This window comes from Lagopus leucura, unplaced genomic scaffold (genome assembly GCF_019238085.1).
Source record: "Lagopus leucura isolate 7727_CA_CO unplaced genomic scaffold, USGS_WTPT01 Super-Scaffold_100002, whole genome shotgun sequence".
NCBI classification, from domain to species: Eukaryota; Metazoa; Chordata; class Aves; order Galliformes; family Phasianidae; genus Lagopus; species Lagopus leucura.
In genome coordinates this window covers 63811987-63830295 of record NW_024962263.1, presented here as the reverse complement: position 1 = coordinate 63830295, position 18309 = coordinate 63811987, and the positions used below count along the sequence as shown (strand labels likewise).

Genomic DNA, 18309 nt, shown 5'->3' with positions numbered 1-18309 from the left:
TGAATTAATGTAATGTAGCTCCCAGTATTTACCAGAGCATTGAGAGCATCTACAGGAAGTTGAGTTGCATAAATACAGCAAGAAAGGACTAAGTGTTTATTTTAGGAATCCATTTTTTGAAGCAGTGGCTTTCTGGGAATGTTTACATAGTTTTTGTAAAACTACATAGATTTGATTTTTGTGTTATATAAATTAGACTGATTTTTTTTCCTAATGTGTGCGGTACAAACCATTCTGAGCAGCACCGCTGCAGAAATACAAAATCTGAGGAGGAGGGTGAGGCCATGTAATGAGAATGTTTGGGAAATATTTCAAACATTTCTATTAGTGCTTTATTTGTGATTCATGTATTAAACCTGCACAGTCTTACACAAATATTGTGAATGCTCCCCAGAGACCACTTTATTCCTGGATTCTTTTAATCTATTGTATTCTTAATCTTCAAGCAGTGTAAAGATCATGAAGAATGTGCTTTACTTTCATGTGCTTATAATTTTCTCCATGTGAATACAAACACTGTAGTTACATGGGTATTTCACAGTTCAAAATGTTCTTTGTAGACCAGTGAAAAAGAGACAGAAAGTTTACAGTGAAAAATAATAGTAAGCTAGCTTAAATGAACATTCTACAGAAAATCTTGACCAGGTTGAAAGCTTTACATGTGCCTTCTAAACAGAAAACAGAATCACGGAATTGTAGGGGCTGGAAGGGACCTCTAGAGATCATCGAGTCCAAGCCCCCTGCCAAATTGGGCTTTCCTGAATTTATAAACTAGTGAGACTGAGGAAAGCAAGAAACATAATCTTTCCAATTGTGATGAGTAGCCACATATAGCCACATTTTGCCACAAAAAGCCCAGTACAACAGGAGAAAACTTAGTCAGGTCCTTAGATTTCTTGAACATAACACAACAGCTGCACTTTGAATTACTGTCAGGAGCGAGACACCTAAATTACTTCCGGAACCAAACTGAAATTTGTTTGTCCGTGTCTTAACAGTGAACCATCACCACAAACTCTGTCCAAGGAAAATATGTGCGTGACAGGTACAGAAATGAGTGTTTGTTCCAGGAAAGGCCAAGTCAAAGTCTGCACTTTTCTCTGAGTAGAGGCTGGATCTTGGTGGTCCAAAGGGAGCCCACTGCAGTTTGGAAACTACGTATGAAGAGTGCCACTCCTTTTCTAAATTGACAAAGCACTGAAGTATTGTCTCAAGGGCAAACGATAGATTTTAGCTATTTATCTTCATTTCATTTGAGAGCCAAACTCAGTTATTGAATTTACTATTTTATTGGCTTTTAAACTATCCAGAAAGTTTTAAAGATCTTAGGAAACTTACTTCTAAGTCAGAAAGCTTAACTTCTACTACATTAATTTATAAACACAACTTTCATTTTTTATTCTGCTTGGCAGCTTTTCTGCTCCATCCCTTCTGTGAATGAGGTTTGCTACTATGTTACTGAGTCCCTTCTAATGAGTTCCTTCCTAATGAGTACTGCTGCTAGGATTACACCGAAGAGTTGGCCATAAGAAACACAAACTGTACGTTAAAAAAAGTCTAGCTGTATAGCTGTTGCTTCAGCCTAATAGCACTGATCTCTGTTCTTTTGAGTACCAGAAAGACTGCTTCAGAATCTGTAGATGAGTAAGCCATGATTTCCTTATGCGTGGAATATTTTTGCATAGGCTGAACAGAAGCTTATTTCAGGAGTACATTTAAAAGCACTACAAAGCATCAACAATGCCAGATGAGAGCCAGGGCAGAGATACATCCCTCCAATGACAGCCAGAGGAGCAGACAGGTTCTTTGAACGTAGCTCTCATTAGTTTTGAATTTGTCTCCTAATTGATGACATCTGCTTGTGCTACAAAATGGCAGCAGCCAAATTGAGCAATGAAGGAGGAGGCAAATATGAGGAGTATTGGGAAAAGGAAATTAGAGATTGTATCTGTTGATTTTCCTCTAAATATGGAAATTCTTATACAATAGACTATCAAATGTAATTTCCTATGTCTTGGAGGACAAGCTGTACGTTCTCTAAAATAGTTCAAAAGGTTTACAAACTCTAGTTCAGGGTGTGGAAGTGGAAGGAGGGGGCCAGAGGTGCTGCGGAGAAGAAGAATGGAGTACAGGATATCCCTCTCCTAGCTCTTAAAAGAAACCCCTGAGTTTAAGAGATTTTTATGTATTGTTAGGAACTAGCCTATTATCTTGACAGGACTGGCCCCAGTGCGGGTAGATGACAAAGACACCTTTACACAGTAAAACTGAAAGCGATCCACAGTTTTGTACATGGACAGCAGAGTGATCACTTGCCAGCTGCGCCTCTGGGAGAAAATATTTGACATCAGAGCTGTGGCACTCCCCTTGTGCTGTTCAGCATCATATGCAACACATAGGAAGAGCCAGCAGTATCATAATAACACTCTGCCCTTTGTTGTTCTTTGTCTTCTCTGCTTGAAACTCCAGGTGCACCTTGATCTGCTCCACTGTAACCTTGCCTCTGTGTCAGAATAATGTTCAAAGCTCACCTTCTCACTTGGACTGAATCCTATCCTTTGTTGACCAACAGTGAATATAGCTAGTGCTGGCTCATTTATTTTGCTTTGTTGCTTCCAAAATGCTTTTGTTGAAAGAATTCTTGATATTCTTGATATTCTGCCAGAATCTGCCACTCAGTTGCAAAACTCCCAAGAAACCACTGGGCAGCTTTTAGACTCTGCTAGGTCAAAGAAGAAGCAAAAAGAATTTCCAAAGTACTGAAATAACCTTTCTCCCAGAACGTGATGAGTTGTTCTTTTTCCCCATCTGCTAATACTTGCTGAGTATGTGGTAATAAACTTGAACTGGTTATTCTTGCCTAATGTCACTGAGACATTACAGTGCTGAGAAAGTCGATGCAATTTTACAGCAAATAGTGTCAGCTAATAAGCAAAAGGTTGGCAGTGGTAGGAATCATTGATTCCTTCAAAAGAACAGTCTTGTGTGTGTGACTTCACTGTGTCATATCTCTGTGCTCAGCTTTGGAAATCCGTTTATCTCACACAGCTTTCCAAGACTTGTGAATGAGGAGCAATCTAAAAGGTAGAGGAGAGTTTACAAAGACAGACTCACAGAACATGAGGGACTGAAGCTGACAGCCTGGAAGTTCAACAGCAGTGATATTCTCCTCGCTGATTTTAGGCTCAAACTGCTTTGTACATCTGTTAAAGGGCTGGAGCTAAAACAAGCAAACAAAATCATACATGTACAAAGACCAGTGGGGACAGGAAATCTCCCATACTTATTATGGTAGACAAATAAATAGCTTGTAAAGTTTAGACAAATTACAAGCTGTCTGGGAAGGCAAGAAGCTGGGAAAGAGAAGATGATCAGGTGTTCTTTTAAGTTTTAATAAGCTATTTTTCTATATTTGTAGGAAGATGGGAATAAGGAACTACTTAACATAAATAAACCATCAACTCTGAGCATCCCTTGGATATTTTTCTGTTATTTCCAGTTGCTCTCAGGAGAAGTCATGTGAATTTGAACACATAATTTCTCTGTCATCAACAGCCTTGTGATGACTTGCGCAAGGTGAAAAATTGGCTTTCTACCACCTGATGTAAAGGGAAAGGGGATAAAGAGTGAGATTTCCCTACCAGCTGGCTCCTCTGACTTACAGTGACTTCAAAGTTGCAGCAAGCACTTTGAAGGTGGCTGTAGAGGATTCTCAGGCTGGAGGGTGTTCCAAGTAACAATGATGCAAAGTTAGATTACTAGATTTGAATTCAACAGCAATGGTGCCTTCAGGTAAGGAGAAAAGAGAATCACATCAGCTGGAGTGTGGGGAAGGTTCTATCTACTCATCAAGTCTTCCGTCACAAGCAATGTACATCTCCCAGAGTTGTTTAAAGCTAAGTCTAAATGAAGGAACAGAGCAATACAAAGGCTGTGCATTTTATGCACTAGGTAATCTTGAGTAGTGTCACTATTTTGTGAAGACCTACTCTTTTGAGACTCAGGAACGTCTTTCACTCTCAGCTTACACAGTGATGTTGTAGAAAACTATCCATATAATTAGCACATTCTGTGAGACATTCCATGATCTGGTCTTAAAAATCTCTAAGGAGAAAACGCCCACAATTCTAAATTCCTAACTTGAGAATAATTAGGATCATGTGATTTTATAGCTGGAAGTGAAAATATGTATCATGAGAAATGGTTTGGAAGAAACATTCCAGAACTCTAACCTCATCTTGAAATATGGAAAAAGAGAATTTCATTGCTGTAGACAAATCAGTTACATTTGATGGATGACAGGCATTGGAAGAAAACATCATGAAAAGAGGAAAAATACAATGAAGAAATTTCACCTGAAAGAGGATGCAGTATTTAAAGGGAAAAAAATTATTTTCACAACACAGTCTTTTAAAATATATATTTTTGTGATATTCATTGGAAACGCCTGGTAGCGTTAGCTGATGAACATCTTATCAATGCAACACGACTTCATTCTATGATTTTATTAGTGATAGGACAAGGAGTAATGGTTTTCAACTAAAAGAGGGTAGGATTAGATTAGATACTTGGAAGGAATTCTTCACCATGATGTTAGTGAGGCACTGGTGCAGGTAGTCTCGAGAATCTGTGGATGCCCCATTCCTGAAAGTGTTCAAGGCCAGGTTGGATGGGGCCCTGAGCAAACTGGTCTAATGGAAGGTATCCCTGCCCACTGCAGGTGGCTAGGTGATCTTCAGGGTTTCTTCCATTCTTAACAATTCTATGGTTCTATGATCCAAGACAGTTCATGGACACAAAGTGATTCCTGTAGGACGGTAAAATGTTATTGTAAGAGAATTTCTGCAGCTCAGATCTTGAACTCTAGTGAATTCCTGATTGACCAGGGCAGGACACATATTTGTTCCAGGTAGAGCAGTCTAGTTAAGAACCGAGACCACAAGGAGACCTAGGGGATGGAGAGCCTTGTTGAACTCATTTTAACTGCTTACTTCAGGTCCTCCTGGACCAGAGAAGAACCAACATCATATTCTCAAAAAGGGACTGAAAGGAGGAGAAAACTTGTACTAAGAATAAACTCATGCAAAGATCAAACCTGGACAGGAGGAGACAGAGAAAGGTAAAACCAGGAAATAGCTGAGGTGAGCTCACAAAACAGCTGCCCGTGGGACTTTGTGTATCTTGGTAATGATGAGAGAACTGATTGTAACATGCTTGAAGCTCTGACTCACAGGTGTCACCACTTACAAGAGCAATGGTCAGCAGAAAAGTTGCGGAAGATGCAGCCTGCTATGCTATGCCTATCAGGAAGCATGCAGGCAGACTTAGCTGAGAACACTTGTAGAAGAATCTTAAAGAGTCCCTGGCTGAGGAAAATGTCAGGGATGTCACTTACTATTGAAATTATCCATTAACCTTCTCTGTGCAAGAAAAGAATATGTCTGTGTTAAATATAGAAGGTAAATGACTTCTGATGTACTGCGCAAGATGGAAAGAGAACCTAAAAATTCATTTTGTCTATCTTTACCTAAGAAACTAATAGTGTTATACTTAAATTCATTATGAAGACAAAGAATGACATACTCTGGGCATTATGGTATATTATATCACTTCCCTATGAACAAAGTTTCATCCCCATTGCTTGTGTCCAAAACCTGTAATGCCTTTAGCAAGGCAAAATATTTCATTCAACTGACACTTCTGTAGACAAATTGGAACATTTCCTTCGTAGTAATTCATTGATGTGGGCTTTCATATATACCCTGCAAACAAAAATGTTAAATCTCTTGTTCTCAATGAACAGATCAAATGTCAACAAGACAAACAGATGCTTAGAAAGGTTTACTAGGTACTGGCAAGAGAGGAAGTAATTAGGAAATGAATAGTTACTCATGCTCATAAATGTGCTTGAACAAAAATCAGTTATACTCGCTATTCTTTCACGAGAGCATTTTTAGAACATTTATTCTTAGCAGATCAACAGTATTTAGAAAGAAATGCATTGTATTTGTTCGTTTTTCTCCCAGGCTTTCACTTAACAATGGTTGACATGAATGTTTTCCTGAGATCAACATTTGCTTTCCAGATTTGTGGGATTCAGATAGCTTGGAGCCATGATGTAATCTTAGCCATTTCCCCCTATTCTCCATCAGGCCGTTTCAGAGCTGGAGGAGTATTGTGCTGTATTGATAACTCCCTTGAGAAGGCTTCAGTGTAAGTCCAGGGGGTGTGGTGATCTGAAATGTGAAGAGATGCAGAGATCCCCTTCATGAGCACATCATTAAGGGGAACAGCACTGCGTGGGCCTGACAAGGAAATGCTGCAAGATCTGATATCCTCGTAGACCATTGCAAGTACGTCGATCTTGTTATCTCTATCAAGAAAAATAAATAATAATTTAAAAAAGATAAGGCAAATTCTCCTTTTATTAGATGGATGAAGAGTGTTTTATGTTTACCACACGCGCACACAAATTATTAAAAAAAATACATGCGGGTGATTCTAGGATTTGTGCTCATTTACCAACTTCAACCATTTGTCAGTAAAAGTTTGGCTGTGAAACAGCAGCATGAATGAGTTACCCTTCTTTGGGGTGCTGAAGGGTGGCCCAAGTATGAGCTACATCTGCTTCAAGCTCTTGGCTTCTCCTCAGTTCCACTTTTATTTTGATATGGTTCAATTTTAGACTACTTTTCAATGGTCAGCCATTTTGGCAGGCCATTTCAGCAGCACTGTTCAATGCTCCATACTGAGATGGCACACAATTGTAGCTCAGTTTGCCTTTGTTCTTGGACATACCTAGTGGAATTAATTTGCAATGATGTTATTATCTTGATGGAAGTTGTTAATAATCTCTCCGCCTAATAGAGAAAAACAGACAGTATTAAAGGACTGCTGATCTCACTTGCAAATGTAAGGTTGATGGGATTATTCTCTATTTCCTATAGAGGGAGCCTCAGGGACCTTGTTGGACTCACACTGAGGAAATTTCTGTACCTGCAGTTAGATTAAATACATTCCCACCTTTAATGATATTTTGAACCACCCTCCCAAATCCCAACTGGGGCACAAAGCTGCTTATTAAAGGCTCATTAAAACAGCCTATCTTCTTTGCTGATGAAACAAAACAAGAAAGGTCATCTGATAGTTACTTTGGATAGGTCAAGGGTCACAAGATAGGATAAAGTATAATCAACTTATATCAGCATTCTCATGCCTAGCCTGCTATTTGCAAGTGTATTGCAAAAGACTGGAATTTTCATAATCAGGCCATAGATGACTAAAATCAGCTACAAAGGTTAATGCTCACAGCAGCTCTTGTTCACAGTGCATATGGATTCACAGATTATTTTCTCTGCTGTTACTGTAACAAAATGTTATTGTGATGTACACCATGTTACCTTGGGTCATCTATCACTGCTAGATCTCTTATCTCACCTGTGACACTGATGGACTTAGGAACCCAGACTCTTTTTTTATTATGAAGATATGATACTTCTAAGCTTACATCACTCTTCCTGCAATAAAACTTTGCCTGATTTTAACACTATTTTGTAAAGTAGCCGTGACATATAATTGTCATAATGATTGTTTTGTTTCAGAAGGCACCTCCTCTTGCTGTCAGCCTTTTGGAGACACATCCATCCACCCTTTGACTCATGTAGTTGATGAAGAAACTTGTCTCAAGTGCAATTCTCTGAGGATTTGTTAGCTAATGGAGCAAAGGAAGAGGAGGAGAAGCACAACACAGCTGAAACTATTTTACAGAAGCCTTGTTTGCTGGCTTACAAGAGAAAGTTTCTCCTGGACAATAGTTACGTATCAAGGCTATAGCTACTCTGATTACATGCTCCCTATAACATTCATAATGATAGGCAAATTAACTTCTTTGATGGTTCTACCACAAACTGATGTTATTTACATGCATGACAACTTGATAAGGAAAGTAAAAGTCTCATAATTGCATCTCCATTGAACTGAGATTTTGATTTACAACTAATTGCACCAAATTATTGTGCATGAGTGCTACTACATACAGCACATACCTGTAACAACTTCACACCAGACAGCTGGTTACCTTCTGCTGTTCCATCAGGATTGATGGGACAATTCCCCACCCTGCTTCATACCCCTTAGCCACATAGACAGAACCAGACCTCAGCACTGCAGTCAGCATACCTGTGTGACAAAGGTTATGTGGACATGGTAGATAAGGCTTTAGGAAAAACGAGCAAGGGAATATGTCCATATGAAGGAAGCTGTAGGGATGGCATGGGCAAATGGGAAGGGGCAGTACTATTTCAGAACTTTCTAGAAGTAAAATAGAAAAATAGAATCTGGATGAGAATAAGGTCCTTTCTCTTACTTTCCTAGGTGTTTCCAAGCTCTAGGTCACCTCCTCCGTCCTCTCTCCATGGGCACTTATGCCTCCTCCCACTGACACATTTAATGTCCCAATCCATTAGCCATTAAACCCACCATCTCTCCTTGGGAGAAATCTCTGTTCTCCCTGCTAACCCCAACATATCCTCCTCTGTTGATGCCACCAAGAGAAATGGAAACTGGGAGGAAGGCAGTCAGACCATGACCTGGGGTGCATCTTATTGCAAGAGCAGAAAGTTGAAGTAACAACAAGGACAAAGGGGAATGGTAAGCAGGAATTTCTGCTTCTGCTCCCATCACAGGTAAGGATTAGGTTACTGCTTCCCTGTCCTGGAGTAGTTATCCCCTACCCACTTAACATAGGGTATTACTTTGCAACAGAAGCACAAGAGATATTTGAAATACTTCAGTACAAGAGATAAGAAGTGGAGATAATAGAAAACACTGCAAAACACTGAAGGACTTGCAAAGTTACATAGCTTAGTGGGCTCTGCAGATGTCAGCCAAGCCTTTCACTCTTCAAAGACACACTTTTGTTTCTGGTAGACAATCACAGCAGCCTGTAATCTTCAGAATAATCCATATGAGCAGCCATGAAGCTCCAAGGGTGTGTTTTTCTCTCCCAAGTCATTTAAAGGCAATTGGTGTCACAGTCTCCTGAAAGGGTCAAAGATATTGGTCACTGAAGAGGAATCTCTAAAAGCAAAAGCAAAAAATTACACACAACTAAATTTGTTTAACTTAATTCTTTTTAATTTAAAGTATTTTTAATTAAAAAAAAAAAAATCATAGAACCATGGAATGGCTCGGGTTGGAAGGGACCTCAAGGATCATCAAGCTCCAACCCCACTGCCACATGCATGGCCACCAGCCTCCATATCTAATATTAGACCATACTTTCACTCTGAGTTGGATCTCCATCGTGACATTGTTCTTTTCACCATAAAGATTTTCCTTTGTTCTTTTGTCACTTGTGACCACATCGTTTGTATATATTGAAAATATACATAACTATAGGAGACGACTGGAGTGGCAGGTCTGGCTTGTTAGCAGCCAGAGGAAACAGTCTGCCACCCCCTGCTCTTTCTTTGCCTTGGTGCCATGCAGTTCTGGTCACAAGGCTGTAGAAGTGTTCCTTCCTGCAGGATGTTTGAAAGGATATCTCCATTTGAATTCACTGTAGCACTCCAAAGGCAAGCTCAGCAGCTAATAACATTGTAGTAAATGTTCCCATATTCATTTCCATTCTTGAGACAAACACAAGTTTTTGTGTTTCTTTAGGAAAAAAAGTAAATGGCAAATCTCCTCAGCTACAGTTCTTGCTTATAATTCTATTTCTCATTGTGAGTAAGATTATTTTAATTCCTAGTGACATTCTTTCTTCCTGAAATGGAGAAATGGTTTACACTCCTCCCTCTCCAAATGTTCCCTCAGGAACTCTTTGTACTTTCCCTTAACTGTTCACTACATTCACTGGAGTCTAGTTGCAAAAAAATGGCTCAATTTTGCATCTGGATTTCCAATCAGTCACAAATTCATGGCTGCTTTCCCAGACAGAGAGCAATTATATGAAACCTGTAAAACCCATTACCAAGATTTCTGGAAACATCAGTTTGCTCAAACAAGATTCTGTTCTTAGAATTTCTCAGCTTTCAGAATTCAACTCGTATTTTGTTGGTATTTAAGGAGAAATCACTTCCAAGCTCACCTGCTACTTCTTTCCCTCTCCTCATTAATATTACAGTTCGTTTTATTTTATTGCTCTTTGCTTATGTCTCATTTCCACTTGATCTGTGAACACGCTGATCTGACTCAAGGTGTCAGGCAACCCAGCAGGGACAATCGTTAGCCTCCAGCCTTCACAGACCCATAAAACTCACAGAACTGCTGCTTTGCATTAGCTGCTTCACTGGAAATGACAAAGTGCCTTTTGTCCCTTCATGCTTGTTAATGAGATCAGCACAAAACTGCATAGTTTGGTTAACACCATTCTGTAATGTGGGCAAAAATAATAGTTTTTAGACTTACATCTCCCTGTTAAGCTGACCTGTTCTTAAATAACTTTTAGAAAAAAACCCGAAACATTTCATGTTCTTCGTGTTGTTCATGTTAATCCACATTCTTTTCTGAATAGATTTGTGCTTCCCTGATTCACTTTCAAGTTTTTTTTACTTGGGATGCAGTATAGTTGAGACAAGAAAGTGTACTAAAGGATTTGGCACTCCTGTAAGTGCAGAGCTAAGATAACAGTTAAATTCTGAATAACCTAACTGCCTTCATTGTTTTTCGATGTGTTCTGTTCTGTTTTTAGAAGAATGCAATAATGCTTTCCCTTTCTATTCACAGGTCTACTTCTGTTAAATAATCTTCAGGGAAAGCTTCAGTCAAGTGACATTCTTTTGAGTGCATTATAGAAAACAGAAGAAACTGACTCCTCTTTAAATATATCCCAAATAGAAGAAGGTGGTGTCTGTGCAATGCCATATTCTGGTTCTCTCTATTAAACTATCTCCAGGGTCTACTGGTAAGGTTTGAAAATCCTAAGTAGTCTCAAAAGCCATGTCAATCAACCTGCTGTAAAACAAAATTGTTTACCAAGTGTTACCAAGACTTTCTTCTCTGTCTTGACAGTCTAAAGCATGGCATCATACTGTCTGTTTTTGCATTCATTTTTTTCCACCTTACAGACTAGCAGTTTGCCTAGATAAGTTGAAATAGGCATAGTGACATCTTCTTGAGCATCATCAGTTTTGTCACAAGAGGAAATAATCGTCTTTTTCTCAAGTTCTCTCCAGACAATACTTTTTTGTAGGGCTTGCAATAGCAATTTTTAGCATGCCAAGATTTCCCAAGCTAAAATCTAGCTAATTTCTGATCTCAATTGCACAACACCTGTTACATATCAGCAATCCAGTATTTTCAACATCAGGCCTATAAGTTGTGTTGTAATTTCTGTGGTAGTACTTGTCCGTAAAAAAATACAAATATCTGTTTTCTATTCGTAGCACTGCAACCAACTCTCTGGGAATGAGTCTAAGCAAACCACTTTAAATAATACTCTCAGTAACACCTTCCTGCCTATAAAAGAGTGACTGTGATGAAGATCTCTCGCCAAGTTAACACAAGCAAGGGAAGAAGTGCAAAGAGCAGTGAGGTATTTTTACAGTGATAAAGAAAACATGAAGAAAGATATCTAGGTTTCCAGCTGTGTAGTACGGCCTGAATTTTTTCTTTCATCCACGGAGTTATAAAAAATGGGAAATTTTTTATTGGGATTGATTGTGATAAGGATCACAAAGGCAGCATAAGGATAGGGCTGAATATTTTGGTGCTAGTAATTTAACATAAACTCAAAAATATGCATCAGTTAAGCACAAGCATATCATGAAACATCTCTGCCTATAGTGTTTCTAAGACCATTTAGCTCCTAAATATGGCCTAAACATGATATAATACTAATTTACTTAGTAAAGAAGTGCCAAATCTCAAACCAACAAAGTAGATCTGGCTTGACAAACTGGCTAACCTGGTTCAGCTCTGCCTGCTTTCTTTCCCAAAGCTCCCACAGCAATAGGAGGGGACTGCACAGCAGTGCCAGACAATCTGGTATGGTAGATGCAGCCAGTTTTGGCCACCAGCCTCACTCCATCAAGATCACTGCTCTCTTCCCATCAAAGTATGACAACTGGGAGTGGGCTCAGAGAAATCGTAGCCTTCTCCTGGCTTTTTTCCTAGGAGCTTCTGGGAGGCAGTCAAAGGGCCAACAAAACCAAGAAATATTCAAATGTTTTCAGAGCTGCATTAATATAAATTCAAATCTCAAGGGCACTGCAGTGCCAAGAGGAGATGAGGTGAATGACCATGCTGTGTTTGTGCACTCTGCTCTATGAAGGCTAGGTACTAATGACTTCGTATATCTACTTTATTATCATGGTTTGCCTTACATTTCAGTCTTTAATTACATTACAGTTTAGACCTGAGAAGTAATAAGACAAAATTTCAGCATTCTGTGCAGAAATGCTACAAATTGTGCTGCAAAGATGCAAACTTACACCAGAAAATGTTCAAGTTTCTAAATGCAAAGAGGAGAGAAATGCATCAAAGTACATAAAAATGGGGTGAACGTAACCCTTGAAGCATGTCCTGATCATTCAAGCAGTTAAAAAAAAAAAAAAAGTTATTTCTATAAGAATTCCTACTTTAAATGGTATTTGTTTGCCTTCCTATGTATTTTCCACTGATGTGGGAGAAATATGCAGAAAATGAACAGTTGCCGACTTTGTGGTTTTAAGAAATCATTTGAGGCTGTAATGTTCAGCGTGATGACATCTCCCTATGTAGGCAGTGTTGAGATATATATAGCTAGAGTCAGCTTTTGTGCTCATCCAGTCCCTGTTCAGCTTTTCTACTGGCTCACAAAGCATCTTTCATGCCACTATTAAACAGTGCACTCTGTAGGTTAGTGACATTGTGCCTGGACTCCTCCATTCACAGTCTGGCACTGTCATCACCCCATTTTGCTATCTCACATACTCAGGGGCTTCCAGCAAAACCAGCAAGAGGCTGGAAAAAAAAAAAAAGAGAGAAGTTTTCATTATTCATTATTTCATACATCTTTTCTTAAATGGCAGCGTTCAGAGTCCTTTGGTGCCTTTTGAAATGCTGAGATCCCCAGATGCGGTCTTCTTTCATAGATTACATTTCCCTTGGAGCAATGAGCATACAGCAGCTGTCCTCTTTCCATCAGCAAGTATTGTACCAGACTTGCTGGATGGAGACTTTTCTCACTGACGCAGTGCTGTGAGAAAATAAACCATGGCACTGTGGATACTCCCATCCTGGGTACTAAAGAGCAAGCAGCTGAGGATTACAGCTTTGTTCACACTACTGTAAGAACAGCTGGTTTTGATCCCTTGTGGTCTCATGAGTAAAAATTACGGCTGCTTCTCCCTTCCCTACTTATCCTATAATCCACCAAGCAGATGTGTTAAGCAACTCAGAGAAAACTGCTTTGTAAAATGTGAAATGATCATGCAACAGTCTGCAATAGGAAAGTAGCATTAGTACAGTTTCCAGCAGTTTAATTTCTAAGATCTTTAGTCTTTCTAGTACATAGATTTGTTACATTGGGTGCCATAATGCACATGGAACATGAACACATATCCATTTTTCCCTTGTCTTCACAAATTCATTTTGCATGATCCCCACAAATTCTAGACAAAAACACATGCATATCATTCGAGGCAGAGTAGGGAGGGTTCCCCCAAAGGGAGACAGCTGCATCCTCTGAGGAGGTATGGAAACAGAGGGAGTAGGTGTCAAGAGCAATTTCTCAGCCAGAATGCTTCTTAAGGCTCCTGTTGAGGCAAGGAAGCTGTGCACCACTTCCAGCACAGCAGGTACCACACCATGCTCTGCTGACTCAGGGCTGAGGATCATCTCCAGCAGCTTCTCACTTGGCTGATGCAATCACACTGTACTTCCAAATCAGATCGCCTTTCATTTTGGAGGTATTTGCAACTTGGTGTATGCTACAGGATCCTTTAGTAATTTTATTGCAGATTATGAAATGCTGTATATTGGGCAACAATAAATATACCTGAAACCTCACTGTCTTACTGTTTTCAGAACTGAAGTGTGTCTGCAAGCATATCTGAATCACACTTGAAAACAGGTTTTTCAACAAGCTGTTTTAGATAGGGTTAACTTACATCTCTGGAAAATCACCTCTTTAAGTATTTTCTTCTCTGCTGACTCATTCTTAAGTGTGCTTATAGTACCATGTCATCTACATTTATACAAGCAAAGAGACTTTGGCAGCAGCTCCTTTATCATAACGTGATCATCATAAATATGGCCATTTTCAGTCACTGTGTTCTCAAAAAACATCATTCTTTCAGAAAACTGATAGGAAAGGAATAGAATCATAGAATCACTCAGGTTGGAAAAGACACTAAAGATCATCAAGTCCAACCACGACCTATCCATACTACCCCAACTCTAACAACCCTCCGCTAAATCATGTTCCTGAGTACCACATCCAAATGTTTTTTTGGAAGTGGCATACAGATGTATCTGTGTCATTGAAATGTCTTGAGAAGTTACATTTGTTCTCCACCTGGGCCCTCTGATCTCATTTCCTTCTTTCTCTCTTCTATCTTCCCATGCTTCTGGTCTCTTTTCCACTTACGCAGATTAGTCAAAGAATACAGACAGGCCTTGAGTTTTTCTTTTAAGGAACACTTAAAGATACGAAAAACTACAGTGTTTAAATAGGAAGGTGGAAACTAATTCACCCTCCTGGTTGAAGAGATGAAATGCTAGATGTGTGAAGAGAAGGATCAGGCTGGCCTGTATTGCCAGTACAGGCTACTAAGCAAACATGCATTCTGTACAGCCAGTCCAAAACATAGTAAAGAAAAATTCTTGCCTCAAACTTACTATTGATCCAAACACACAACGTTAGCCTTAATTATGTAACTACTGTAATTTCTACATAGGATATTTTCTAGATCTATAGGTTAGCTAGACATTCAGATGCCACACTTTGGTTACATCCTAAAATTGCTAAGTTTAATCCCATCAGAAGAAGCAGGGGGGAAAAAATGGGAGAAGGCATCTGCCACAAAATGATAGGCATAAGCTTAACAAGGGAAAAAATGAAGGGAGGCGATAGAGAGTGCTAGTGCTGATAGGTGTCAGTTCTTTATTCTAATCAGAGATTTGGCCTTTGGCCAAATAGTGCCTTTGTAAGTTCAATTGGTCAATCTGAGAACACCTTCTTTAAAAAGGAAGTTTTTGGCACCAAATTTTGTTACCAGCTACCTCTGCAGCGGGGGAGCATCACCAATGACCTGGTGACCCATGTACTGCGGGACTGGTACCACCCCTGCCCACTCATCTTGCACTTGGCTGCATGCCTGTTTTCAGAAGGTCTATAGGTAATTTAATCAACACCAATTTTCCCTGTGTACCATAACATACTCCTCTTCAGTGAGGACTGTTTGTGTCTCACTCCATGCTTCTTGATTTTCTTGGTGCCAGATTTACTAAAAAAACTGTCAGTGAGCCCATCATGGGGAAGTTGTGTTAAAGCAAGGTAGATTTGTCTGTGTCCATACATAAAATAAAGCTGCTCGCTATAAATGAGTGTGAATTCATTTAAAAGTCATTTTAGTGATAAATTCTATGGCAACCTCAGTAACATATTATTACCCAAGGAAAAAATGATTAGAGAATAAATAAATATACAGTAGATTTCTTTTTCATCCACAGCAAGCATGCTCCATGCTCATGCACAGGCACATGCCCTGTTTTCCTGCTTCCAAAAATTTGATGTTCTTGAGAAAAAAAGTTATTTTATCCACAAGATATCCATTGGCATGATACATGCTTGGTATGCTCATTGATCTTCCTACTGGATGACACCCAGTTCTCCAAGCTGTCTGTTCATACATCAGTTCTGACATTCTTTCCAAATATAATTTCTCCATATGCATGCAAGCCATCCACTGACAAGGCTAGTTTGGAAATAAGCTATCTCAGATAGTATGCCTCAGAGCTATGCCTCTAGTTCATTTGGATATGAATGAAGAGGCTGAGGAAAAATGGAAAAATTTCTATCAGTGGAGGTAGAAATATACCATTTTTTTCACATAAAATAAAGTTGCCCTTAATAATGCATTTATAACCATTAAAATTAAAATTAAATTCATCCAATTCATTTGCTTAGAAAATAGAATAAACGAAAAATATTTATCCTTAATTTTGTCAAACAGCATCACTGCAATTTTTTTTCATGTGGAAATGACATTTTGACATTTAACTAAGACACCTGATTCTGTAATGGGCATCTACCCACGCTCTAGCTGATTAATTTCCTTCAAATTCAGGAGATGTCTAGTTAGTATTGTTGGTGGAGCTGGAGAGCTGTTGAGCTGACTGTAGGGTGAGCTGGACCACCAAGTTCCACCACATGAGATGACTTAGGTCTCAGTTCATCTGGCTAAACGCAGGCACCCAGTGCCAACACCTATGGTGGTGCAAAAAGCAAAATAATCTCATTAATGCCCCAGGTAACATTGCCTTTGAGAACATCTAAATACTCCAACAGTATAAAGCAACATTAAGTGAGTCAAGCAATTTCCCTTAAAATCTGCCATAAGGTTTAGAATGCATTTTAAAAGCATTTGTATGATTCGTCTTAGCTTGCTAAAAATTGGTACCTCCTCAGCCTTTCCTCAAAGCTACCACAAAGTAGACATTTTTAAAGATACTACCTATACTATCATGCTCCTGCTGTGATGAGATGCTGTCTTCATTTGGTAGCTTGAAATCCAGTAGTTTAGTACAGGTGTTTTTAGAACATCCCAAAAAGCACCTGGCTCAGTTCACAGTGAAATTCATTTAAAACTGTAAATTATTGTATATGCACCAAACAGCTTTCAGTCTGGAAAAAAAAAAAGATAACTTTGTCAAATGAAAGTGTAATCAAAGCAAAATCGCAGTTGCTTCAAGCTCGTAGAAGAAAGCACTGTCTTACTGGAGGAAAGAAGGCTATGTTGGCCTTCCCAGAACTCTGGACCGGTAAGGAAGACCGGATATGCAACAGTCTTGAAGCCAGGGGCTGATCTCTTTGCAGAAAGCAGTGTGCACACAAGCCTTGATTAAATGTAGGTGCCTGGAGCTAGTGCCTCAGGTGCTGCCAAGCCCCCTGCACCTGCAACCCATTGTGCCACATTTCCTCAGGCACAAGGCCTGAGCTGATTCAAAAATAAGCGCTGAGGCCTGTAATCTTTTCAAAACAAAGGCAAAAATAACAAAAGTATTTCCTAGGGTTGCCAGAGTAACAAAAAAACAGTTATCTAACAACCCCACATGAGGCCTCAATGGCCGGCACTGGAACTTGCACAGCAGCAAGACTTGCTGCAGGCCTGGAGGATTTCCAGCAGCAGGCAAAGGGCTCAGGACCAATCGGCTGCCGTTTCTTTCCAGATCAGCTCTCCATCAAAAGAACAACAGACCCTGAAAATGCCTAAGCAGTATTTTTGGATGGTCTGTATCAATGCACTCTCTCTGAGCTGGCATTAGCCCAGGCTCTGCTGCTTTCCCACAGGCTCCTCACAGGCTGAAGTCCAATGGCCGCATCCATCCCTGCTTATATTTGCTTTAGGATCAGCTATCTCCATCTGCAGGACTGGCAGCTCCTCCTCACACAGCAGCATCCCCAAGTGCAGGGGAAAAGTTTCCAAGTTAGTGTTTGTGTAGGCTTTGTGCCTTTCCCTCCCCAGTCGTGTAATGGCTTTGCAGCAAGGAGAGAAGTAATGATGGAAGCTGAACCTCCGTGTCTTCTGTCACACATGGGGTTTGGCACCAGTGTGTGACCCTGGGGCCAAATTATTTCACAGCAGCGTCTCAGAGCTTGGTCCACACAAGGTCACATCTCCTAAATGTAGCACAGGGGCAAGAAGAAACCTGCTTTCCTCTGGCTGCCTCAGGTGGTAGGCCCACAAACACATAACTAGGCATGAAGCACTTCAGTTATTCATGTTTAAATTTAGTTTAGTTTGAATTGTGGGAGGACAACATTGAAATATCTGAGTAAATGAAAAAAAAGAAGGAAAAACACCACCTTGTATAGCCAGGAAAGAAAGAACTAAGTTTAAACTTTTTCAAGGACAACTGTTAGTTTGAAAGGATATTGAAAAGTGTGTCTCCAGAGAGACAAAATGTTCCTTTCTAGACACTAGTTGCTTTTCTTTTTAAATAAAGACTGAGGTTCTGATATTACCATAAATTCTAACTTTTAAAAAGGGAACAGATAAGCCTGACTGGCTTGAGTTTTGTTTTGATCACAGAGAATACTCTGTAAATTTGCTGTAGAAAGTAAGTGCAAATTTAATGCTACTTGTATTGCTCGGTGGCAGA

At 39.6% G+C, this 18309-nt stretch overlaps 1 long non-coding RNA gene across 3 annotated transcripts; it reads right to left on the bottom strand.

Annotated features, from left to right (window-relative positions):
* Positions 1-5986: 5986 nt before the first annotated feature.
* LOC122179054 lies at positions 5987-17014 on the bottom strand. Of its 3 annotated transcripts, XR_006178514.1 has the most exons (5): positions 16925-17014; positions 16662-16831; positions 8046-9039; positions 6799-6860; positions 5987-6373 (listed from the first exon to the last, which is right to left on the bottom strand). It is a non-coding gene; the product is annotated as an uncharacterized LOC122179054 (long non-coding RNA). The 3 variants fall into 3 exon arrangements; XR_006178515.1 differs by lacking the exons at positions 16662-16831; positions 16925-17014 and adding an exon at positions 9280-9614; XR_006178513.1 differs by lacking the exons at positions 16662-16831; positions 16925-17014 and having other exon boundaries at positions 8046-9095.
* Positions 17015-18309: the final 1295 nt, after the last annotated feature.